We start from the raw sequence: 26,609 nt of genomic DNA, 5'->3' as shown, positions 1-26,609 counted from the left end.
GAAGAAGACCAGAGTTGACTACAATTGGGTAACAAGAAGCTGCACCCCGATTCAAATTTTGAATCATTTCAAGATTGACTAAACTTCGCGACGGATGGGTCATCCGCAATTCAATTCTACATGAAGTTATTCTTCAACTCCACCGAACAAAAATTTGTATCTTTTTATCTTTGTCCTATTTTTCGTTCCACGAAAAAGAACAAAGAGGGGCAGATGTAGACCCATATTTTTGTCCACTCGAGCCCAATAATAAAAAAACTACCCAGCAACTCTGTTCTCCCCTTCAGCAGCACGTCTCTCGTCTCCATTCCCGGATTTCTCAGCAACGTTTATCACCAACAACAAACTTAGTGTTTTATTAGGTTTTAAACACCCAAAAATAGGGTTTTGTAAACCCTATAAATTACATGTAATTGAACACATAGAAATGGGGGAAATTACTCTCGATCTTCAGAGAAAAATAGCAATAAAATAAAGGAAATTTTTCGACGATCAAAGCAGAACCGAATCTAAGGTATTTTCAGTTTGTATTTCAGTTTCTTTAGCTTATTTGATCAATTCGAATGCAATTAATAACAAAAATTAGTTTATAATTTTGTTAGTTGTTAAAGTAAATTCCATGAGTTCTAAAGAAAAATAATTAAAATAAGATAGGGAGTTAGGTTACCTTGCTTCGGTGTTCGTCGGAGTGGGGTGTCGCCTTCATCAAGGGTTTCGAGTCTCGTAGCCGGGTTGATTTACGGTGAGCAGGTGTTGGCCACAACTTTGGGTTGTGTTTTGATAGAAGATGAAGCATTCTTGGTCTCCTAGGAAGGTTGTGTAGTCTCCCTCGGTTGAACGGAAGGCCGGCCGGGGCTTAGCGGCCACCCAAGCTCGGTGGCTAGATCGTTCTCGCCCTTGGAATTGGAAATCTTTGCGTCGCATGGAGAGAATAGGAAGAAGATGCGTGATGTTAGTTTAGTTGTTTTAGGTTATTTATTAAGTTTAGGGTTAATTACTTATTAAGCCACTATAATTTAGCCACTTATTCCTATTCTAGTCATCAATTTTTAAGGTCAAATATCCATGTAGGTCCTTGTTCTTTTTGTATTCTCAATATTCGGGCATTGAAATGAAGTTTACATTATTTTATTTTGAGTCTTTATCTTTCCATATTTATATCATAGTCACCAGTTTACTTATTATACCATTTTGTTTATATTTGACTTTAGTCATGATATGTGTAATTATTCCATTTTAATCACTGCCTTGTGTTGGGTTTAATTAGTATTTGCTCCTTTATGTTTATGGTTATTTTATTTTAGTCCTCTATATTAGTTTTGGGTCATTTACATTTCTAATGCCTATAATGTTTATTATTTTGATGTCATCTCTGTTTTTTTTATATATTTGTGGTTCAGTCCTCTGAATTCCTGTTTTGAAGTTTTATTCTTTTAAATTTCCTTTTTTGCTATTTTAATCCCTTAACTTTCTGTTTTTCTCTTGCAGCTCTTTTCTAGAATTAATTTGATCCATAAATTTTAATTATTTCCAATTTAATTTTTAATTTGAATTTCTTTCATTCCTTTTATTTACTCTTTTTTATTTCGATTTTAATACTAACTCTTTGTGTTTGTTTGTTTTATTTTTTGACTTTATTTATGATCTTTTTTGGGATAATTTTAACTAATCAAAAGTAAATAATTTGAATCGAATCTCTAAATTATAGTTTTAATTTTAATTTTCGCAATTAAGACAACCAACAAATTAAATGGTACCGAAAGGACAGTTCAAGGGTGCTAATCCTTCATTGACTGTAACCGACTCCCGAACCCGACATATTTATGGTAAAACGCATATCAGGTAAGATGGTGTCCGATTTACCTAAATGTTTTTAAAGTGATCGGTGACAACTCTAACCCAACTCATTCACGTCGAAACCCAATTTCGGAGCCTAACCGAAAAACGGTTACGAGAGATGTTTTACCAAACAATTAAAAGGAAAAGATATAATCTCACCGGAAGTTGGGATCACGCGCGCTTTATTTAACAAATTCATTATTATTATTTATTTTATTTTTTCACACGTATAAATTTATAATATATTTTTCTTTTTAAAAAAACAAAAATGCTACAGATTACATTTGATTGGATTGGGTGGTTGTTCGATGATTATTTTTTGAAGTAATCATTCTATAATTTTATTTGATAGTTAAAATTGTTAACCAACAATCAGTTGGTTTAGTGAGATGATGTACTAGATTCTTTAAGCAATGTCAAATCTTCAAGTTTGTATCAACAGTACCTAATCTGGATTAATCAAACAAAAGATCGGATATAGTTATTAATTCAATTTTATTTCTGTATTTTAATATTATATATTTTATTTTACGAAAGTTAATGAAAAAATATTTCATCTTTTTCGTTAAATTTTACTTTTATTGATTTCTTAAAAGTTAAATTTTTTAAAACTTTAATTACAATTATTTTAAATAATTAAATTTTATAAAATATATATTTAAGACCTACTTGATTGAAGGTTTTTAAAATATATTTTTAATATTTTATTAATAATAAATTTTAAATAATAATAAATTAAAATAAATGAAAATAAAAAAATTAATAAGAAACCAATTTAATAAATTCCGTTTCTCTTAATCATTTTATCATATATATATATATATATAATTTTAAAAATTATTTTTTATAAATGTCATATAATAAATATAATATTTATTATTTTTAAATCAATATTTTAGATGAGATAATTAAAATAAAAAGAATAAAAATTATTATATTTATAAATTTAATAATATTTTTTATTAAGTTAAATGTTACTATAAAGTAGTATATGTTTTAAGTACTCTCAACCATTTGACAATAAATATTCAATCACCTTTGCAGTTGCTAGTGATTGAACCCGTAAACTTTAGGAACAACAACACTAAGAAGTTAGTTCGTGCATAAATTTAATAATATTTTATTTTATAAAAAAATGACATTTTTTAAATTATTTTTTAAAACAAAAAAGAATGACACAATGGCTCGTGCACAATACATTTACGATCGAATTTTAAATGGAAAATATCCTAAATAATCTTAAGCTAGGTGTATGTGATGTTTAAAAAAATAATATATGTGAATGTATTAAATGATTTCAGTGGTCAAAAGAAAAAATATTTTTTCTGAAGGTAATTAAACATTCATTATTAAATAATTTATTACCTTAAAAATCGTTCTAAACCAGGGATAGATGTATACAATCCTTAAGGGAGCAACTACATTCCCATTATTAAAAATATATTCCCGAACTCTATTATTTATATAATTTTATCCTTATTAACATCTAGATTACACTCATTCAAATATGGAGCACATTCATTCACTCAAAATCCAACTCCAAGAAACACACACAGATCATAAGCATTCACAGTAGGTATAACAGAGAAAGATTCCCCGCAACAACACGAGTATTCAACATATATCAAAATCAAACTAAATTATCCAATATTTTGTTATTGCTTTGAAGAGTTCCAATGTAAAATCTCAAAGGATCAGATCAGATGCAAAAGTGGAGCTAAAACTAACTGAGCCATCAGTAAAACTATAACCGTCCTCATCCCTATCAGCTCATCAGTGATTACAAATATCTCTCTATATATATATATGATATTCTTACAAGTAATCTGTCTATTGGTGAAACCAAGAAAATGTGACCTTCAATCTACACAAATATGACTTCAAACTTGGGACAAGGGTTGTTTTCAATGTGACTCCTGAGATCAGCATCCCCTTTGAAATTGAACGTATATATAGCTTGTCTCTGTGTCAAGCCAACAGGATATATTCTGTATACTTTTAGTTCATCCCCTCCTCTGATACTTTTGGGTCTTTCCGGCTTCCAAACCGGCTCATGTTTCAGAGACTTAAACTTCATAAGCACTGCAGTTGCTAGACCTGATCATCAACGTCAGAAGTTAAGGATTTTCCTCCAGTTTCTACATTTATGGAGTTCGAATTACCACCTATTAACACATTGACTCATGCTTAAGAATGTAACACCTAGAAGGTTTCAACTACTTTCCCGTCAATTGTAATATTTAAAGAAAATCAAATCAAGTACGATAAAAACATGTTGTTAACAATGTACTAATAGCTAAAGAATAAGGTGGCTACCTCAAGAACACAGAATCCATCTTAAACCTCCCTCGCTCTCTTATGTAAATATGATACACGGTTCCTGACCCTCTGGTACACTTGCAAGGGCGTTTCTCATTTGGAGCTCTTTTCTTCTTTCTCTTGGATTACTGTTGCCAAATGAATGCACAAACGGTATGACGAATGAACTGCAGCCATATCTACGAGGGCCTTGAAAGAATCAGATGGTCCTTCGTACTTCCACCTAATTCATTCATATTGCATTGTCAACACGATTCTAAATGAAGAATCCAAAATTAAACTCAAACCATCAACAAACCTCATAAGGGGAGGGGGTGTGTTTAACTATTCAACAAAAAGAAACAGCTTTCTGGTAAATTAGCATACCACACACCTTAGTGATTGATTATAAGCAACCGGGTTTTCTGCGAGGTATTTTATTCTTTTGGCAACTGATGGAACATCCTCCAATTCCTTGATATGTAAAAAAGAATCTCGAGACGGTGCAAAGTCTTCAATATTTGGAGCACCATCCACAACAACAGGTATGGTCCCTACAAAATTTTAAAGGTTCCAATGACCAAACGGTGAAACTGAAAACAATGATATTGAAACATTCAGATCCCAAATGAAAACACATGAAACATTGCTGCGTGGACCCAATTTTCTAGATCTAATTCCTCAAACCCGTCAAAACTAACAGTTTCCAATTTTTGGTAGAACTTTTTGTTGATTTTTGTCCTAAAACCAGAATGAGTTTCCTATGGAGAAATCTAGGTACACTCTAGGAGACTGAGTATGATGGAGTTTTTAACATCAATCACAGGAACCAAGGATCGAAAATAAATATTTTCTATCTATCAAATCCCAATTACTAGTATAATGTTTAGTTTAACGTTCCATTATAAATACTGTTCATACCTGCAACAAGAGACTGGAAAAACTTTTCGGTCACATAATCCTCTTCATTGGAGTTCTCAAAAGCTAAGCTAAACTTATAGCGTTTCAGAGCTTCAACTTTGTCCACTGCAAAATTTACATAGAGCATACTTGTAAACCAGTTCACACAATGCATACCTAATTGATGAAATTTGAGCCCCGATACACTCTTTAAGCATCTCATTTGAGCCAAAAAAAAAAAGACCGACTTTTACTAAAAGGCCTATAACTTTTGTATACCAATCAAAATAACAAGATGGCATTGATGTCCATAGCAACTAACATGCATGGTTAATGATACAGCATGTGTACATGATAATGGTAAACCAGTGAACCACAACTGATCCATGTCTATGACTTCTTTTAGTTACTGCATATCTGAGATTAACAGTTCTCTTCCCCTGAGGTGGAACCTTTGGCATTTCTTACCCGAGTAAATCAACCCGGAATTCCTCAGTTCACAACTCATATAATGATATGGCCTGGCCTCTCAATGTAGTGAGAGGTCTTAAAAAATCTTTCCAAGTGATGCAACCCTAGCCAACTCAGCATTTTGGTTTAGCCATTCTGGTTCGAATTGAACTGTTTCCACAAATTAGGAACTACAACATTTAACGGTTTAATATCAGAGTGTATGTCGGTATATACTTGGTTAAAATATCAAAAAGCATAAGAACCTCACCATTTCCATCACAATTTCTATGACAATTGCCATAAGAATCTATCTTGATATTTGCCTTTTCAAGCCCAACAAGCGCTTGCAGACGAAAGTTGCGGGCACCGCAGTTAGAAATGAAAGCAGCTGCATGGGCCTTCTCAGTCTTTGGCATCACCGGTGCCATGATATCATACTCAGCCCATGAAAAGTATCCAACAGGAACATCCGATGAGAGGCTAGTTGTCATTACAATATCAAAACCCCTCCTAATTCAAAAGGAAAACAAAATAAAACCGTTAGTATTACAGGAACTTCCCATTAGCTAGAATCCACCTTAAGTCTAGCTGTGTCGGACCGCTCATCCAGTGAAACAATTGGCATACTACAAACAGTTTAGGGGGCAATAGTCGAGTTTACTAATGTCGAACATTTCCAGAACATAAGCAGCTTAATCACAAAAAGAAGCTTGAGAATTTACCGAATGCTTTTTGGTAGAGATCTCATAAACTTTTATCAATCATATAAACATGCTAGAAGTACGTGCTAAATATTATGGAAAACATGAGGACACATGCATAGCCATGTCCATGAGCCCCCTAGATTCTCGAAACTGTAGGCAAAAGCTTGTTAAAGAGAATATTAGGAAGAAAAACTGTGTTACGATTTTATTGAGATTGAAAGTTCTACTTATCAGATGAAGACTGAAACCTTTCAACTCATCAAAAGGAGACTGAAATCTTAGGAATCGTTAGAGAAAGACTTAGATCTCTTTCTAAGGTTTTGGTAGAATTCAACTAGCCTCCACAACAGTACTCCCTTCTTGAAGATAGAAAGGTAAAAGAAAAAAAGGCTTGTCCTCAAGCTTGGATTTGGGATAAACTTCACAAAAGGTAGCTTCCTCAAGAGTGATTGGAATTTGTTCAACTAGAGGGTATACCTTGGCACCTAGCAGAGTGACTGACAAACTTGTTTACCAGTAATCATTTTATCCATTCCTTCAAGCATTTGATCAAAGACTTCGCTTTTGTTCTTAGAAAAAATCACATCTACATGCTGATTGCATATTTGTTCTATCCTTATTCGCATATACTCAAACTTTTTGCTCTTTGCCCAGTCAGCCATTACCAAAAATTGTTGGCTCTAATACCAAATTATCAGGATTTTATTGATATCGATAGCTCATCTCATCAATGAGAGACTAAAACCTTTCAAATCATCAACAATAAACCGAAACCTTAAAACTCAATAAAGACTCAAATCTTTTTTTAGGGTTTTGGTAAAATTCAACTTGCCCTTGCCTCTGTTTTATTAATAGTCCCTTTCAATAGCGATTAAATCATCAAGGATGCGTTTGGATGAACAACTCAAATTTTGGAGATTTGAAAAATCTGTGTTTGTTTCAAATGCAACCGAAGTCATTAGGGATTGTGCTTACCCACCGTCGTGCCCGAGCAATATTATTCTCCGAATAGTACGAAACCGATTCCATTGAGTGCAGCACAGTAGCTACTCCAGATTGTTGAGGCAAACCAAAGGCAGCATCTGGTTTCTTACTTGGATCAAATCCAAATGTACAACTCACACCACAAGTTTTCCACTCCTACATACCATGAAGAGGAAGTTAGCATAACACAAAGAAAAGCCACTTAACCATGAATAATAATATGCAAAATGATAACAACATTTTAGAGTGGGCTAGCATCAGTAAAAAAACATCTTTAACTCCTAATGTTATATATATATATCACTTACCAAGATACTTCCTTTGATCTAAGTACATGCTATACAGGGACGGACGTAGAAATATATGTTAGAAGTTACGAATTTAAGAAGTTATATTAGAAATTTAAGGGTGTAAAATTATAAAACTTTTGGGGGTACTAAATTCATATAATCAATAGAAAATACAAACAAATACCTGAAATAAAAGGAATTTCAAATTTTTAGGCAGTGCGACCGTACCCAACACCCTACACCCTCTTGGTCCATCCCTGATACTATACTACGGAGACACGATCTTCACTCAAAAGCTATAATACATAAACATTATTTTGATCTACATTTCACGTGTTTCTGTCAAATTGCGATAGAACTCTGCAAATAACACTTACCAATAACCTCACAATTTCCTAGACAAAACAATAAGAGAAATTGACAATCTCGGAAGCTGAAGGTTCAAATTTGAAACAGACCATCAGTACAGTGTTCAATATGCTGATTATCTAACGCCTAGCAGAGAAAAGACCTTGGATCATATCAACATTTTGACTCAGAAAAAGAAAAGAAAGAAACCTGGTCAGCACCAGAAACCCAGATGGGATCCTTGGAAAAATCCCTTGAATAAGTCACGGCATCTTCCCTTTCAAGCCACTCCTCAAAACTCTCTTTCACCAAGTTCCGATCGCCGCCCGAAGCTTCAGTACCGAACTTTTCAGCGCCGGCAGAAGAGTGTGATTTGTAGAACATCTCAGGCCATGAATCAAAAAAGGCAGCGTTTTTTTCCATGTCAAGACGACCCAGAAACGCGATTTCAGCTATGACCACAAGGGACACAACTAAAGGCATCAAATTGGACCATTTCCTTTTGTTGGAAGTTAATGATGAAGATGGTGGCAAAGTATCGGAGGAGGGCAACCCTTGTTGTTGGGTTTTTGGTCCTCTTAGATTTGAGATTATACCCATCAATCAAAAACAGAGCCCCCTTGTCTGTCTCTCTCAATCTAAGGGGACAACTTTTTTTTTCCTTTTAAATGCTTTGTTAGTGAAATGAAATGAAGAGTTACAGAAGGTGAATTTCTACCATTTTTCTTGATTTTTCCCTCTTGGCTTTGGATTTTATATGTCTGTTTGCAGCAGAAGTTGTCCTAACAAAAAACAAGAGATGATGGCGCAGACTTGCCTTCTTCAAAAAAGTCTACGGGCTTCGGATTGGGGTCTACTGGCGGCGTTGATCATGGCCCGCCGTGTGTTAGGTAGATTTTTCTTAGACTCACTCTTGGGTAAATTATTCTTTGGTACTTGAAATTCATTTCATTATTTAATTTAATATATATATATATATGTTTTATCTAATTAAATACATGATTTTGATATGTAATATTTATTGTTTGATACTCTAACTTAATTTCAGTATTTATTTTAGGGTAAACTAAATGTTTAGTGGGTAAACTACATGTTTAGTATCTAAAATATCAATTTTGATTTGTTTTAATACTTAAACTTTCAATTTTTTTTAAATCATACCTAAAGTTTAATTTTTATTTCATTTTAGTACCTCACCATTAAAAATTTAACATGTTTAGTAATTAAACTATCAGTAACTTTCAATTTTTTTTCAAAACTTAACGTTGAGTTTTTAATGGGTACGAAAATGAAACAAGAACTAAACATTAGGTTGAATTTGAAAAAAGTTAAAAGTTTAGATACTAAATCAAAACTAGTATTTAATGACTAAACACGTGGTTTACCCTTTAATTAAATATATATACATTAAATAAAATTTGACATATAAACAATTATCATTAAAGTTTAGGGAATCGAAATTTTTTGAATTCGAACTTTATTTAATTTAAAAATCATTACGGAAGCAAAGTTCAAAAAGGTTATTCGTTTATTCATGCTTATAACATTCCCCCTAGCATAAATGCGGGAGATATGCTATTGTGCCTAATAACCTGATACTTTCTTGATTTTAGAAATCATGAGGCGGTCTTGGAAAAGATGTCGACCTATTTCGGGAATCACCAATAGTCACCCCTAAGCATACTTGAGGGAGATATACTATTAATTCCCTAATAAGTGAACATTGCCTTAGGTTTTAAAATAATAATCAAACAATTTATTATTAATCCTAATTAACTAAGGGTAGATTAAGACTTTTTTCTATCTTAAAGTGTCAAATTATGAAAATTAAAGAACCTAGAGGCATAAACCTAAAAGTGTAGGTTATAATATTAATCATACTTGATTTTAACCAATTATTGAGTTGAATAATTGATATGGTCCCTTGAGCATTTAGGCAAGGACCAACTCAGATTACTCCCTAAATTAAAAATACTAAATTGAAATCTAACTAAAGTAGAGGCTCTAACATTAACTTAAATTAATTTTAATAAATATTGCAATTCGAATAATTAAACTGGAACCTCGAGAAAAAATGAGGACCAAAGTAAGAATTCTCCTAATTAAAGGTCTAAATGTGAAATTAGGCCTAAGATAGAGTCTCTAATTAATAATCCTAGTTACCTATGATCAATTAAAAATTCAAGGACTAAATCTAAAGAATCCTAAGTTTAGGGACTAAATCTAAAAAGTCTAAATTAAGGACTAAACTCGAATATTAATAATCCAACAATAATTAAATTAAATGGGTATAAAATCCTAGACTAAAAATAAAATAAATGCACCAAAAAAACACATCCATTTTAAAATAAACCAAAAAGATTCAAAAAAAGTATATGAACTAATTAACAAAAATGCTAAAAAAAAGGCAATACAAAGATGGAAATAAAATCAAGAAAGAAAAGAAACAAACATATAATAAATCAAAACACATGTCACGTAATTATGAAGAAAACAAAATCAAAATATTGTAACAACTAAATTTAAGGGAAATGAAACTTACAAAAAGAAAAGAAAAGAAAATCAAAAAAATGCACATAAAGGTAAACGAGTAATAAAAGGCAACTAAAAAGCAAAGGAAATAAAGTTATAATCTAAAAGTAAACAAAAAAACATGGAAAGGACAAACATGAATTAAGCATATTTTAAAAGAGAAACAAGCTAAAAAGAACAAATAAATTCTAGATACACGATTAAATTGCATTAAATAAGAGAAACAACCAAAAAATTAAAACAGGAAAATAACAAAATCAGTACATCATGTTGCAATTAATAAAATAAAAGAAGAATCATTGACCTAAATATAAAAACACATTTAAGTAAAAATGATCTAAAGGCAATTTTTCTTTTTACGAGAGCTAACACAAAATGGGAAAATCACACAAACGGTGCTCATATATTTAAAGTAGTTCACGAAAATCAGAGAAACAGGGGACCAAAATGCAATAAAATAAAAAATGTAGCCAAATCAGAATTAGACAGTGACCAAAATGCATAAATTGAAAGTATCACATCAAATTCATAAATAAATAAAGATAACATAACTAATTAGTGACTAAAATGTAAAAATACACTAAACTTAAAGGGACTAAACAAAAAACAATCCAATAAATGATAACATGCAATGAAAAGGGAAAATAACAATTTTAGTCCTTGCAGATGACCATAATGTAAAAACACTTTAAACTTAGAGGGGCTGAACAGAAAATAACCCAATAAATGACAACATGCACGAAAAAAGGATAAATATCATATTTGGTCCCTACAAGTGACCAGAATGTAAAAACACTTAAACCTAAGGGGACCTAAGCGTGATAATACCTAAAATTTTCATATAAAAGTTATATTTTCTTATTTTTCATTATTCTCTTATTATTCTTTATTCTTTTATTTTTTTCTTTTTCTTTTTTCTTTTTAGAGAGAGAAACTATCCATTCTCTCTAGACTTCCCAAAATCTAGCAGGAGTTCCGTCGCGTTAGTCGTTGTCGATTGTCGCATCGCCATCGTCACTGGTGTTTGTTTAGGTCTAAACTTTCGTGGTTCGCTCGTCTCGTCGCGGTGGTCACGGATCTGTACTCCATTTTGCACGAAACGACCTCCAACGCCATGAAACTAGGCTGAGACCTTTCGGTTCTTCAAGGCTTCGATCGCCATCGTCCACCGTCCCATCGAGCCAAGTCTGAAGTAGGTTGTTCACCAACTTTCTTTCACCCTTTTGACCGTTCAGATCTACGAACAGAGGTCCCGGTTGCCAGCGAAGGCTCTAGTCGAAGTTAATCTCTTAATTCTCTTCTCTTCTCTTCTCGATCTCTTTTCATTTTTTTTGCTTAGTTTTGTTTTTCTTTTTTATTGTTTTTCGAAACTAAAAAAATAATTTTTTGTTATTCAAAACTAAAAAACAAAAGGAAAAATAATACCTTGAAACCCCATTTTTTGTATTACTTTTGAAGAAAACGGGAAAAAAAGTCTCTTTACACTGTTTGGATTTGGGGTTTTATACCCAATGTTACATAAAATAAAAAAGATTACAACTTTGTTTTTTTGTTTGCTGTTTGTTGCATGTTGCGTAGAGTGCTGAGGAGCTAGGTGGTTACGTGTTGGGATAGCAATCTCTCTTTTTGGTGGCAGAGAACGGCAACAGCTGGGTGGGCGATTGGGGCGACTACACTATGGCCAGGGTTAGGTTTAGGTTAGGCTCCTGATGCAAGCATGTTCTTACCATATGCAAGCAATGTTTACTTTGCCTTTAAGGGAGTATTCTTAAACCTCTTAATACTTTACTTTCTTTATATAATTCTGATCATATATTAACTAATAATGCATACCATGTTACGATTGTTAGTTATGTGATTTAATAAGTAAAGTAACATAATATCAACATCTTTATATTATTTGGTACACAATGTTATTTCAAAGCATATTATTATGTTATAATAGTCTTGCATTCATTTAAGTATGTTTCAATTCATTCATGAAATGGCAACATGCTTAATCATTCATTTCTTAGCTCATTTGCATTCAATTCAGCTCCTAAGTCTTACACATTAGCTCACATATGTTATATTATATAGTTCTTAGCTCATGACATGCATTCATAGCTCATAAGGTCATAAACAAACACAACATCAAGGTATTTGATTCATTCCAACTCATTTCCTTTGATTTACCTTGTTTTATTTGTACATATAGGTACATGGAAGCAAGTCACACATTGGGTAGCTTTTTGGAGTACTTGGCACACTATGGAAGCTCGCAATTAGCTCACAAGCTTCATGGCACACAATGAAAAGCTCAAATCAGTTGGAGGAGATCAAGGTTAGCTAAACTCAGCTAGGTGGACTATTTAAAGCTAAGTTGCTGAAGTGACCAGTTAAAGATAGCTAGAAGACATGCTAAGAAGCCAAGGAGGTCTTGGCTAGAATAACAACTCATAACAACCTCACTTGCTTGCTAGCTACATGCACACCTATACTAGCTTGGGGGATGACTCACACACGCCCAAGGTGATGCACATGACTAACCTTCATCCCATGCACAAGGTTGCACTACAAGCATCCCTAGGATTCCCATGTGATCAGCTAGCGTGTGTTGTGCGTGTAACCCTCCTAGGCACGCCAAACACCAAGGTACTTCACCATTCAGCCAAAGCACATATCCATTCACTTTGGCGCCAACTTGAAGGGGTTCAAGCATTATTCGGCCAAGGCTTATGACTCCCTATGTCAACCGAACCAATACCTATGCTTTCATTATAATTCTTCAATTAATTATGTATTTTCAAAGAGATACAAGGGCTGGCCGAACCATTATGTACCGATTTGGCTATGTCTCTTCAATTATATAAATAGGCTAGTCTTATTCATTTGTAATTAGACTTTTCATATAATTTAAAGTGAGATTATTCTCTTTTCCTCAAGTCCTTGGTGACTTTTATCGACTTATCAAGTAAATTCTTACTTGTGGCTTCAACCCCTTTGTCATTGATACTTGTGGTTCCTATCTCTTTATAGATAGTGGGTCAAAGTCCTTTTCTACTACCCCTTAGAGAGATTTGTAAGGTTGGGTCTTTGCTCATTGTGGCACTGGTTTTTCCTTGGTCTTTCTAAGATACTATCTTCACCATCATTTCATTCATAAACCTACATGTAGCCATATCATAAATAGCCTTCCATTTTACCTTTACATCAACTACCAAACCATTATGTTTGAGCCATTCACTTATGCAAGTTGTTCCTTCCCAGATCCACAATCAATTAAGGTACGAGTACCTTACATCAAGCGGTATACAGAGCTTTGGTGGAAGAAGGAAACGTGCAACAACAACATATCCAAAAATGCAAAAAGAAGTTCAAGTGAAGAAAGATAAAAAATCAGCAAAGAAAATTGCAAGCACTCAAGAATAAAACAAATTGAAAAAGAAAAGAAAATTGCAAAAGTTGAAAGCACAAGCAACAAGTTCGTCACCAAGCAAGTCAAGTAAGAATTTCAAATTGATTGTGGTGATAGAAGTGTTGTAAAGTGATTTTGCTATAAGTAATCCATTTTCTTCTTTTATTTCTCATTTCTAAGCCACCTTATTACATTATATTTACTTTTCCTACCCACTAACCATTTGTAGCCGATGCACAACAAGTAAGTATTTCTTGGTATAGTTTTGAGTAAAGTTTACTTAGAACTTGAGACAAAGAGATTGAGAGGAAAAAGGCTTGAGCGCGGGTGACTAGAAGAGGACTAGTAAAAGTCTTTGAAGTCATAGAGTGCAAACACGAGTGGATTGAGTGATATTCAAGTTTCCTTGGAGTGAACTCGTAAGGCTTTGTGAGAGCAATATTTGGTAAGGTCTTTTACACATTTCATTTATTTTCACTAATCATGTCTCGAAGTCCAGGATGATCACCTTTAAGAGAAGCCCCAAACTTGAAAACTCAAGAAATTATACATGAGATAGTGTTGAGTTAATCGATCGATGGAATCGGCCAAGAGGGGGTGAATTGGCAATAAATATTTTGGTGGAAGCTTTTGCAGAAAATTGAAAGTAATTGCACAGCGATTTAGAGTGGTTCGACTTTATCAACTAAAGTCTACGTCCACACCTTAGCTATCCACACTAAGGATTTTCAACAAATTCACTAATTTGTTCTTTCTTTTGAGGCCAAAGAGATAACCTTACAACTCCCTCAAGAATATACCTCAATTCTTGAGAACAGTCTTTTCTCAAAGAGAAAATTACAAATTTGCAAACTTACAAGAAAAACCTCACAAGGCAAATATGTTTGCACAATTATAGAACAAAGAAAGAACACTCAAGAATAAATACAATTGAGCACAATAAGTGTTCTTGAAAGCAAAATGAATATTGAATGAAAAATAGGCTTGAAATGCTCAAACTTGAAGTTTGATGCTTTTCTTTGAATCTCTCTTGATTCTAGTTGCTTGTTGTTTCTTATTATTGATCAATGGCTTCTAAGCTTGTTTAAATACACCTTGAATCACCTCTGAATGTTGGGGATGATTAGTGGAGTCAATAGAGCCACTTAAGTGTGAAAACAATTAATTAAAGCAGTTGGGAGCTTCAGTGCATCGATGCATACCCATGGTGCATCGGTGCATCAGTGTAAAATTCAAATATTTTGACCGTTGGACCCTTAGTGCATCGATGCATACCCATGGTGCATCGATGCATCAAATGCATTCGATGTTTTCATAAAATCCTCAGTGCATCGGTGCATGGTAAGTGCATCGATGCATGAAATGCATTCGATGTTCAATTTAATTCATGGTGCATCGATGCATGGTTTGGTGCATCACTCTGAAAAATTGATTTTAGGCTTGATTTTGGTTCAAAATACTTTGTGAAAATTGTTTCAAAAATATATTAAGTATAAAACACAATTTTACATATTTAGTAAGGTTTGAAATTGATCTTAAAAGACTTGGAGTAATAATTTGATATTCGATTAATTGAATCGAATATACTTAGAAAATCATTTGTAAAATCTTAAAATTCTTTTAAACTAATTTGCTATATCAAATATCAAAATGTTTTCAATAATCTCTCCCTTTTTGATATAACAAAACACTTGAGTAATTTTAAGATTTTCTTTGAAAAACTATTTTGAAAATCAAGTTTGAAATTACTCACCCTTACTACCTTACTATAACATTTTACACTTCTCCCCCTTTTTGTTAAATCAAAAAGACTCTAAAATAACTTTACACAAGGTTTTGAAAAACTTAGCCAATTTATATTTAGAAACTTAAATATTAAGATGCTAAGATCAAAGATCAAAAGAGAGATTAGCCATTAGTTTCTTAATCAATATTCATAATAAAATGTGAAATGGTTAATTTGTCATATTTCAACTAAAAAGTAAATAATGCACATATTGAAACAAACCAAAATATATATGAAATAAAAGTTCAAATATCCATCAAACAAACATCCAACAATCAAAGAAAGACAATCCAAAATGTTTTAACAATTTAAATTCAAGTTCAAACCCAAAAACAATCAAAGCAAGATAAGTATATTCATCCATCGAATGATCGGGAGGAGGAGAAGGGTAAAGAGCTCTCATCTCAAGTGTGAGTGCATCCAAACGATCATTCATATCTTGTTGTCGAGCTCCCAAGGTAGAGAGCTGGGACTCAATGAATGTGAAGCGCGAATCCATGGACGCATACCGTAAATCAAATGTCTCCAAAAATGAACGAAAATATGGAGGCATTTGATCTTCTTGTGGAGCTGGTTCCGGTGCAGGCTCGTCATCAGATACATGATCATCGATGTCTTGTATAAGTTGTTGAAATTCAGGATCATCGTTAGAAGTTGGAGTCGAAGGAGGAGGAGGAGCACGAGATGAGCTAAGAGCAGCTCGTGAGGAACTAGCTCTCGGAGTTTGCTTTCTGGGTCTAAAAACCCATTGACCGGTTACCTCGTCTTGTTTCCAATCCACTTTCTTCAAGGATGTGAGATTGATTTGATTTTGGAGTGGGATAGGATTGTCGAGAGAGACGTCTAGACCAAGTTTGATAAAGAGGTTACTAAAAAGACATCGTAAATCAATGTTTCAACATGTTTTGAAGGAACAATGTTTATGATGTCCACTAGTTGACTGAATATAATGTGGGGCAGATTTATTTTGATTTTATTTTTAATACAATACATCCACCATAAATCCCTAGCACGAAGTGTGGAGTACCTACCTCCGGATGGTCTAAACCACCAAGAGATCATCAAATGGAGAAAACGACCGTGATGAGATCATAGAGTACTAACACTGGAGTTTGGAACATAGGGATATTCCATATTTTCACTCTCATTATATACACCACTATCATCTAACCCAAATCGAAAAGCTATAGTCTTGGGGTCAATATTAATAAATTGGCCTAAAAGATAGGATCTAATGGCTATAGTTCCACATTGAGTTTCATTTTGAATACACACCACATTGGAATAGAAAATGCGGACCAATTGTTGATAGACGATAGGTTTAAGCTGAAACAATTTATTAAACTTCCAAGCTTTAAGAATCGGAAGGTATTCGAAGTCAATGTCAACCATGGCTTGAAGCGAAGGAATATGCTCTTCACGGATTCTATAAGTTTGGAAAGAATTTCTGTACCTAGAGTACAATTCGTCTCTACGACGCTCAGGCATATTAAAACAAGATCTTAATATAGATGAAGGTGGAGGAGGAACGGGATTAGGAGGTTGGTTTGAACGAGAACGACTCGACGAAGTCATAGGGCATTTGGGATTAGACATGATTTAAGAATCGGAAAAAGAAATATAACCTGCAAATTGAAACACATGTATGCACAATAATCAATCCCAAAACTCAATTGAGTCCTCAATAATTCAAGGTTCTCTAAACCGAATCCTAATGGGAAATGTTTTGAAAAACTATTTCAAAATAATATTTGTAAATAATATGTATAGTTTTTCATGAAAATAACATAATTAAATCAAAAACATCAAATTTAGAATTTTTGATTTTTTTTATTTCGAAAATTCACAAATTCATTGAAATTTTTGAGTTTTTGATGAAATTAGTTGTAAAAACTAATTTGTAATCATCAAACTATCAATGCCCGATATAATGTTCATCCTAGAACTAATTAAAACTAGTCCTAAGATCAAAAATCAATAAAATAGGGTTTTTGAAATATTACCTTAAATATTTCGGATTTGAGAGGAATGTGATGTTGTTTTGCACGATTTGATGATAAATGTTGGATTAGGAGTTGAAAAACTCGAATATTCCAATAATATTTTGTTGATTTTAAGCAAAATGAGATTTTAGAGAGAGAGAGAGGTGAATGACGTGATTATTTTAGAGTTGGGAGTTTGAGAAGATGAAGAAAATCAGGGTTTTTATCTAAAAACCCGACGGATGCATCGATGCATGACCTCGTGCATCGATGCACATTCAAGGCATGCATCGGTGCATCAGCATGATGAATCGATGCACATTCAAAGGGATGCATCGATGCACTATTAAGTGTATCGATGCATGAAGCACATAAATGTTAAAAATCCATTTTAAACACTTAAATGCTAAATTAATTAGCTTTAGTGGTATTGGCAACTCATATATTGAAAATTAATCATGTTTAATCAATTAAATTAATCTTTAAATAATATTTGAACATAAAATTAATTTTCACCAAATAACATAAACTCTCCCTATCTAATAGCAAAGAATGCAATAAAAAATTACCATTATAAGCATTTTTCATTTATTTAAAAGTGCTAAAATTATTTTAAGCACTAAGTGAAGATAGGTAAGTTAAACCTAATTCTCTCCTAAGTGTCCAAAATATTTCCTTGTCTAAAGGTTTTGTAAAGATATCCGCTAATTGATGTAAAGTATCAACAAATTCTAGAACTACATCTTCCTTAATGACATGGTCTCTAATGAAGTGATGTCTTATTTCAATGTGCTTAGTTCTAGAGTGTTGGATGGGATTTTTAGTGAGACAAATAGACTAGTATTGTCACACTTGATAGGAATAGTACCTACTTCAATTCCATAATCAAAAAGTTGTTGTTTCATCCATAAAACTTGTGCACAACAACTACCGACTGAAATGTATTCCGCTTCAGTGGTAGATAATGCGACACAATTTTGTTTCTTTGAAAACCAAGAAATCAACATATTTCCAAGGAATTGACAAGTACCGGAGGTGCTTTTCCTATCTAATTTGCATCCTCCATAATCCGCATCAGAAAAGGCATGCAAGCTAAAGCTAGATTCTCTAAGATACCAAGTCCTAAACTAGGAGTGTCCTTAAGGTATCTAAAGATTCTCTTAACAGCTAGTAAATGTGATTCCTTAGGGCATGATTGAAATCTAGCACATAAGCAAACACTAAACATAATGTCCAGTCTACTTGCAGTTAGATAAAGTAGAGATCCAATCATTAACCTATATAATTTAACATCTACACATTTACCTCCTTCATCTAAGTCAAGCTTTGTTGAAGAGCTCATTAGAGTGTCATGAGGTTTGTTATTTTCTAGTCCAAACTTCTTGAGCATATATTTGACGTACTTAGCTTGATTGATGAAGATGCCATCTTTTCTTTGCTTGATTTGGAGTCCCAAGAAAAATGACAGCTCCCCCATCATGCTCATTTTGAATTCGCTTTGCATTAGCTTAGAAAATTCTTGGCAAAGAACATCATTAGTAGAACCAAATATTATATCATCAACATAAATTTGAACTACTAATAAATCTTTACCCTTATGCTTTAAAAACAATGTAGTGTCAACCTTCCCTTTTGAAAAACCTTTTTCAATTAAAAAGTTTGACAATATTTCATACCAAGCTCTAGGAGCTTGTTTTAAACCATAAAGTGCTTTTGTCAATTTAAGAACATGATTCGGAAATTTTGAATCTTCAAAACCTGGAGATTGTTCCACATACACTTCTTCTTTTATAAAACCATTTAAAAATGCACTTTTAACATCCATTTGATATAATTTAAATTCATGAAAACATGCAAATGCTAATAACATTCTAATTGCTTCCATCATAGCTACGGGAGCGTATGTTTCATCATAGTCTATGCCCTCTTCTTGAGTATACCCTTGAGCAATAAGTCTAGCCTTGTTTCTCACTATATTACCACTCTCATCAAGCTTATTCCTAAATACCCATATAGTACCTACAGTAGATTTATTACTAGGCCTTTCAACTAATGTCCACACTTTACTTCTCTCAAATTGATTTAATTCTTCTTGCATAGCCATAATCCAATGTTCATCTTTTAATGCTTCTTTAATGTTCTTAGGCTCCATGCATGAAATAAATGCAACATAATTACAAATATTTCTAAGAGAGGATCTAGTTGTTACCCCTTTGGATGGATCACCTATAATCTCACAATCCTTGACATAGTTGCACTCTCTTGGATAAGATACTTCCCTTTCTTCAATGGTTGAATTCTCGAGAGGATCATGAGTTTCCTCATATTTCGTTTCTTCCTTTGATGATGATTCTCCAACGTCATGTCTAACGTCATTTGCTTGTACAATACCTACATCATCATTAACACAAGAATCCTTCCTCGGAAGGAGATTATCATCGAAAACAACATGTATGGACTCTTTTACAACTAAAGTTCTTTTATTAAATACTCGATAAGCTTTAGAATTTAAGGAATAACCCAGAAAAATTCCTTCATCACTTTTAGCATCAAATTTGCCAAGGTTTTCTTTACCGTTGTTTAAAACAAAACATTTACATCCAAAAGGATGAAAATAACTAATGTTAGGCTTTTTATTTTTGAAAATTTCATATGGAATTTTCTTTAAAATTGGTCTAATCATTACTCGATTTACAAATAACAAGCGGTATTTGTGGCTTCCGCCCAAAAATATTTTGGCAAATTATTTTCACAAAGCATGGTTCTAGCCATTTCTTCTAAAGTTCGATTTTTCCTCTCAACAACTCCATTTTGTTGAGGGGTTCTAGGTACTGAAAAATTATGGCTAATACCATTAGAATTACAAAACTCATTAAATCCAAGATTTTCAAATTCAGTGTCATGATCACTTCTAACACTAGTGATAGAGTAACCTTTTTCGTTTTGGATTACTTTTGAAAATGTGATGAAATTTTCTAATGCTTCATCTTTAGTACTTAAGAATAGAACCCAAGTATATCTAGAATAGTCATCTATCAAGACAAATGCATATTGTTTTCAACCCAAGCTAGTAGTCCTAATTGGTCCAAAAAGATCTATATGGATCAATTGTAATACTCTACTAGTTGATACGTCATTAATGGTTTTAAAATAAATTCGCTTTTGTTTTCCTTTAGCACAAGCATCACGGATTTTATCATTATCAAATTTAAGCTTAGGCAACGCTCTTACTAAGTCTCCTTGAATTAACCGTTGCAAAACACTCATACTAGCATGTCCTAGTCTCATATGCCATAACCAACTATCATGTTCATCCTTAGCAACTAGGCACAAATTAGTCATATCAATAGAATCTAAATGCACCATGTATATATTTCCTATTCTATGACCAACAAGCATAATCCAATAGATGCAATGTCAATGACTTTACAACCATTAATTTCAAACATGACATTGAATACCTTATCTCATAATTGACTAATACTCAATAGATTATGCTTTAATCATTCACATATAACACATTTTTAATTTGTATGGAAGAGGTATTACCTATAGTACCAATACCTTCAATGTGACATTTTGAATTATCACCAAAAGTCACTTCTCCTCCATTTTTGGCGTTAAGATCAATGAATCGACTTTTATCTCCGGTCATGTATCTCGAGCATCCACTATCAAGGTACCATGAATTTGGATTTTTTTCCCGTGCCTTGTAGCAATGCTCATTTTCCTACAAACATAGATTAATTTCTAATTTTTGGTACCCAAATTCTTTTGGGTCCATATTCATTAGTTTCTAAAATCCTTGTCCCTTTTGGTATCCATTTATTAAGGACATTCTTATCTTTAGTAGTAATAATTCTTTAGGAACCCATATACTCCTAACAATTTTACCATTCAAGGTTCGTTGAGGACTTCTATGATTGTAGCTTCTAAAACTTTTCTTAACAAAGTTGGATTTTGAATTCTCACCTTTTTCAAAACTTTTCGTTCCAACCTTATTAAAAGAAGTTTTAAACCTTATTAAAAGAAGTTTTAAGATCATCAATCTTCTTTTGATGATCATCATGAACTTTTGAAAGTAAGTTATGCAAATCAGTATTTTTCTTTTCAAAATCATTAATTTTGATTTGCAATTCTTTGATCTTACTTTCAAGCTCATTGTTGGTCTTGGATATAAGACTATTTTCGTTTTTCAATTTTGAAATATCATTTTTGTATTTTGAAAATAGAGTCTTATAATCCGAAGCCAACCCATTATAATCCTCTAATAACTCATCATAAGATAATTCAACCAAATCGAATGAGTTAGAGGTTACCTTAGAATCTTCCCCAATAGCCATCAAGCACAAGTTTGCAACTTCTTGTTCCTCTTCATCGGAACCTTCTTCATCGCTTCATGTAGCTACATGAGCCTTGTGCTTCTTTTTGGATTGACCATTTTTCTTCAATTGTGGGCAATCATATTTGACATGCCCTGGCTTTTTGCATTCATAGCAAAGGATCGAGTCTTTCTCATTCGATTCAGTTTTGAAGCCTTCACGACGTTTGAATTTTCTTCATCGGTTGGGCATCATCAATTTTCTGAATCCTTTGGCAAATAATGCCATTTCCTCGTCATCATCATCGTCATTCGAATCACTCTCATCTTTTATGGATTTGAGAGCAACTCCAAAATTTTTCTTCTTATCCTTCTCCTTTGGTGTTTCATTAATATTATTGAGGTCCACTTCATCTTCAAGCATCATTTCATGAGTGAGAAGGGAACCAATTAGTTCTTCAAGAGTTAAGGACGTTAGGTCCTTAGACTCGATGATTGTCGTCTTCTTTGATTGCCATGATTTTGGAAGGGAGTAGGCTAACTTCCTCACAAGCTTTTCATTTGAAATGATCTCTCCATATATTTAAAACCATTGACAATAGTTGAAAATCTATCCGTCATAGCTTTGATATCTTCATTTGGTTTCATCCTGAAATTTTCATAGCTATGCGTTAGAATACTAATTTTAGATTTCTTTACCTCATCGGTACCTTCATGAGTGACTTGAAGTTTGTCCCATATTTCTTTTACGGTTATAAAGATGAAACTCTTTCGTATTCATCTGGTCCAAGAGCACAAAATATGATATGGATGGCTTTGGAGTTGAGCTGGAATATTCTTGTCTCTCCTTCACTCCACAATCTTGGATGAGTGAGAGGCTTGATATATCATTCTTCTACGGCATTCCGTGCTCCCATGTCACTTGCTTGAATGAAGTACATCATCCTATTTTTCCAATAGGCATAGTTAGCCCCATTGAAGAAAGGAGGCTTGTTGCGCATCGAATCGAGATCGGAGTCGTAATTTGAAGCGGAGGCCATTGATGATTTGATAATCGATGTAACTCTTCCTGAATCGACTCAAGAGGTGATTAAACCTTCATATGAGTGAGGCTCTGATACCAATTGTTGAGTTAATCGATCGATGGAATCGGCCAATAGGGGGTGAATTGGAAATAAAAATTTTGGTGGAAGCTTTTGCAGAAAATTGAAATTAATTGCACATCAATTTAGAGTTGTTCGACTTTATCAACTAAAGTCTACGTCCACTACCTTAGCTATCCACACTAAGGATTTTCCAACAAATTTACTAATTTGTTCTTTCTTTTGAGGCCAAAGAGATAACCTTACAACTCCCTCAAGAATATACCTCAATTCTTGAGAACACTCTTTTCTCAAAGAGAAAATTACAAATTTGCAAACTTACAAGAAAAACTCACAAGGAAAATATGTTTGCACAATTCTAGAATAAAGAAAGAACACTCAAGAATAAATACAATTGAGCACAATAAGTGTTCTTGAAAGCAAAATGAATATTTAATGAAAAATAGGCTTGAAATGCTCAAACTTGAAGTTTGATGCTTTCTCTTTGAATCTCTCTTGATTCTAGTTGCTTGTTGTTTCTTATTATTGATCAATGGCTTCTAAGCGTGTTTAAATACACCTTGAATTACTTTTGAACGTTGGGGATGATTAGTGGAGTCAATAGAGCCGTTTAAGTGTGAAAACAATTAATTAAAGCAGTTGGGAGCGTCAGTGCATCGATGCATACCCATGGTGCATCGGTGCATCAGTGTAAAATTCAAATATTTTGACCATTGGACCCTTAGTGCATTGGTGCACTAAGAGTGCATCGATGCATCAAGTGCATTTGATGTTTCAAAATAGCTAGAGTGCATCGATGCATCAAATGCATTCGATGTTTTCATAAAATCCTCAGTGCATCGGTGCATGGTAAGTTCATCGATGCATGAAATGCATTCGATGTTCAATTTAATTCATGGTGCATCGATGCATGGATTGGTGCATCGGTGCATCACTCTGAAAAATTGATTTTAGGCTTGATTTTGGTTCAAAATACTTTGTGAAAATTGTTTCAAAAATATATTAAGTATAAAACAAAATTTTACACATTTAGTAAGGTTTGAAATTGATCTTAAAAGACTTGGAGTAATAATTTGATATTCGATTAATTAAATCAAATATACTTAAAAAATCATTTGTAAAATCTTAAAATTCTTTTAAAGTAATTTGTTATATCGAAATATCAAAATGTTTTGAACAGATATAAAGATTGCTAAAACTGGAATTGGAGCCCTTACATGATAGAATGGATCAAGTTGAAGCATCATTGGGCAACAGAAGGACAACACGCCCTAGAATTGAAGAAGAACTTGAAGATGAAGAACAGAATGAGGTAGATCAAGTCTCCCAAGGATCCAGAAGAGATTTTCATCGGAACCAAGGGGGAAGGTATCAAAATGATAACTTCAGCAATATCAAGGTAATAATTCCTCCATTTCAAGGATGAACTGATCTAGAAGCCTATATTGATTGGGTAATCAAAATTGAATATATTGTTGAGTGTCAAAACTACACATAACAAAAGAAAGTAAGGCTTGCTGTATGGAATTTATGGACTATGCTCTCATTTGGTGAGAACAATTAGTAAGTTAACAGAGAATAAATGGTGAACGCCCAATCAATAGTAGGGAAGAAATGAAGGCCATTATGAAAAAAAGGTTTGTGCATACTCACTATCATCATGATCTATATCACAAGCTTCAAAATCTCAAACAAGAAAGTCGAAGTGTTGAAGATTATTTCAAGGAAATGAAGATAACCATGATTTGAGCTAATGTTAATGAAGATAGGGAAGTAACCATGGCAAGATTTTTATCTGGCTTAAATCTTGAAATTGCTAACCTTGTTGAATTGTAACATTATGTAGAGATTGAGGAGATGGTACATATGGCTTAAAAATTGAAAGACAAATTAAAAGGAAGGTCTTCAACAGAAGTAACACAAATTCGGCCACCAAATGAAAACAAGAGCCCAATACTTTTCGAAAGCCAACCCAGTCCAAGTGAAGGATAATTTTGAGGGATCCAAAACAAAACAACTGGGTGAATCCAACAAAGGTAAAAAAAAACAAGTAAACACTTTCGAGAGGTCCAAAGATATCAAGTGCTTCAAGTTCTTTGGAAAATGACATGTTGCAAGTCAATGTCCCAAACGAAACACTATGATATTATTAGATAATGGAGAGGTTGTTTCAGATTCCGAAGAACTTGTTCATATTGAGGAACAAGAAGCAATCTATGAAGAAGATCCAAATGAACGAGAGGTTGCTGTTGGTGGAGAGATGTTGTTTCAAAGAGGTGCCTCCAATCCCAACCAATTAAGGAGGAACAACAAAGAAACAACATCTTTCACACAAGTTGCCATGTCAAGGACAAGGTTTGTACAATGATTATTGACGGAGGGAGTTGCACAAATGTAGCCATCACTATTATGTGGATAAACTTGGCTTGACAACTTTAAAACATCCGACTCCATACAAACTCCAATGGCTCAATGAAGGAGGTGAGTTAAATGTTACAAAATAGGTCCTAATTCTATATTCAATTGGTAGATACAAGGACGAGGTACTTTTTGATATTGTCCCTATGCATGCTAGCCATATTTTACTTAGGAGGCCATGGCAGTATGACAAAATGGCCATTCATGATTGTTATCATGACCAACACTCCTTTAAAAATGAAGGACGTAAGGTCACTTTGGTTCCTATGATGCCTAAAGAATTCCAACAAGATCAGATTCACATGAGAGTGAGTGTCCAGATCTTGCGAAAGGACAATGTATGAAATCAAATTTTTTTATGAAGAAGAATGATGGTTTGTTGCTGGAATTTGAAAGGATTCCAATGAATAACGGTGATGGTTGGGGTTCAAAGCCACAACTATTCATCAAAGGTTATGATTCATGTCTTCAAAATGTATTAACATTCCTTTAAAATACCATGCCTTTTCACTTTTCAGGTGAAGCCAAATGAAATGTTAATTCTAACAAAGATATCCTTAGAAGAAGATCATTCTGAAAAGGTACCTGTTGGAAGCTTATACTCCAATGAAAGGCCTATTGGGAGATCTTATGAAAAGGTACCTATTAGAAGTACACATTTATCTAAATGATGCAATCCTTTGTCGAAAGAACACATAGCTAATCATTTGGATGGACACAATGATAGACCATTCAAGCATACCAAAGGCTTCGATTTGAGGACAAATTGCCCTAAAGAGGGGGGATGATGCAAGCACGTTCTTACTATATGCAAGCAATGTTTACTTTGCCTTTAAGGGAGTATTCTTAAACCTCTTAATAGTTTACTTTCTTTATATAATTATGATCATATATGAACTAATAATGCATACCATGCTAAGATTGTTAGTTATGTGATTTAATAAGTAAAGTAACTTCATATCCACATCTTTATATTATTTGGTACACAATGTTATTTCAAAGCATATTATTATGTTATAATAGTCTTGTATTCATTTAAGTATGTTTCAATTAATTCACGAAATGGAAACATGCTTAATCATTCATTTCTCATCTCTTTTGTATTCAATTCAGCTCCTAAGTCTTATACCTTAGCTCACATATGTTATATCATATAGTTCTTAGCTCATGACACGCATTCATAGCTTATAAGATCATAAACATGCACGATAACAAGGTATTTGATTCATTCCAGCTCATTTCCTTTTATTTACC

At 33.3% G+C, this 26,609-nt stretch overlaps 1 pseudogene; it reads right to left on the bottom strand.

Moving 5' to 3' along the window:
- Positions 1-3,755: 3,755 nt before the first annotated feature.
- On the bottom strand, positions 3,756-8,475 carry LOC120120467 (annotated as a pseudogene).
- Between the last annotated feature and the right edge of the window lie 18,134 nt (positions 8,476-26,609).

This window comes from Hibiscus syriacus, unplaced genomic scaffold (assembly GCF_006381635.1).
Source record: "Hibiscus syriacus cultivar Baekdansim isolate YM2019G1 unplaced genomic scaffold, ASM638163v2 tig00110339_pilon, whole genome shotgun sequence".
Lineage (NCBI taxonomy): Eukaryota > Viridiplantae > Streptophyta > Magnoliopsida > Malvales > Malvaceae > Hibiscus > Hibiscus syriacus.
This window is presented reverse-complemented; position numbering and strand designations above follow the sequence as displayed.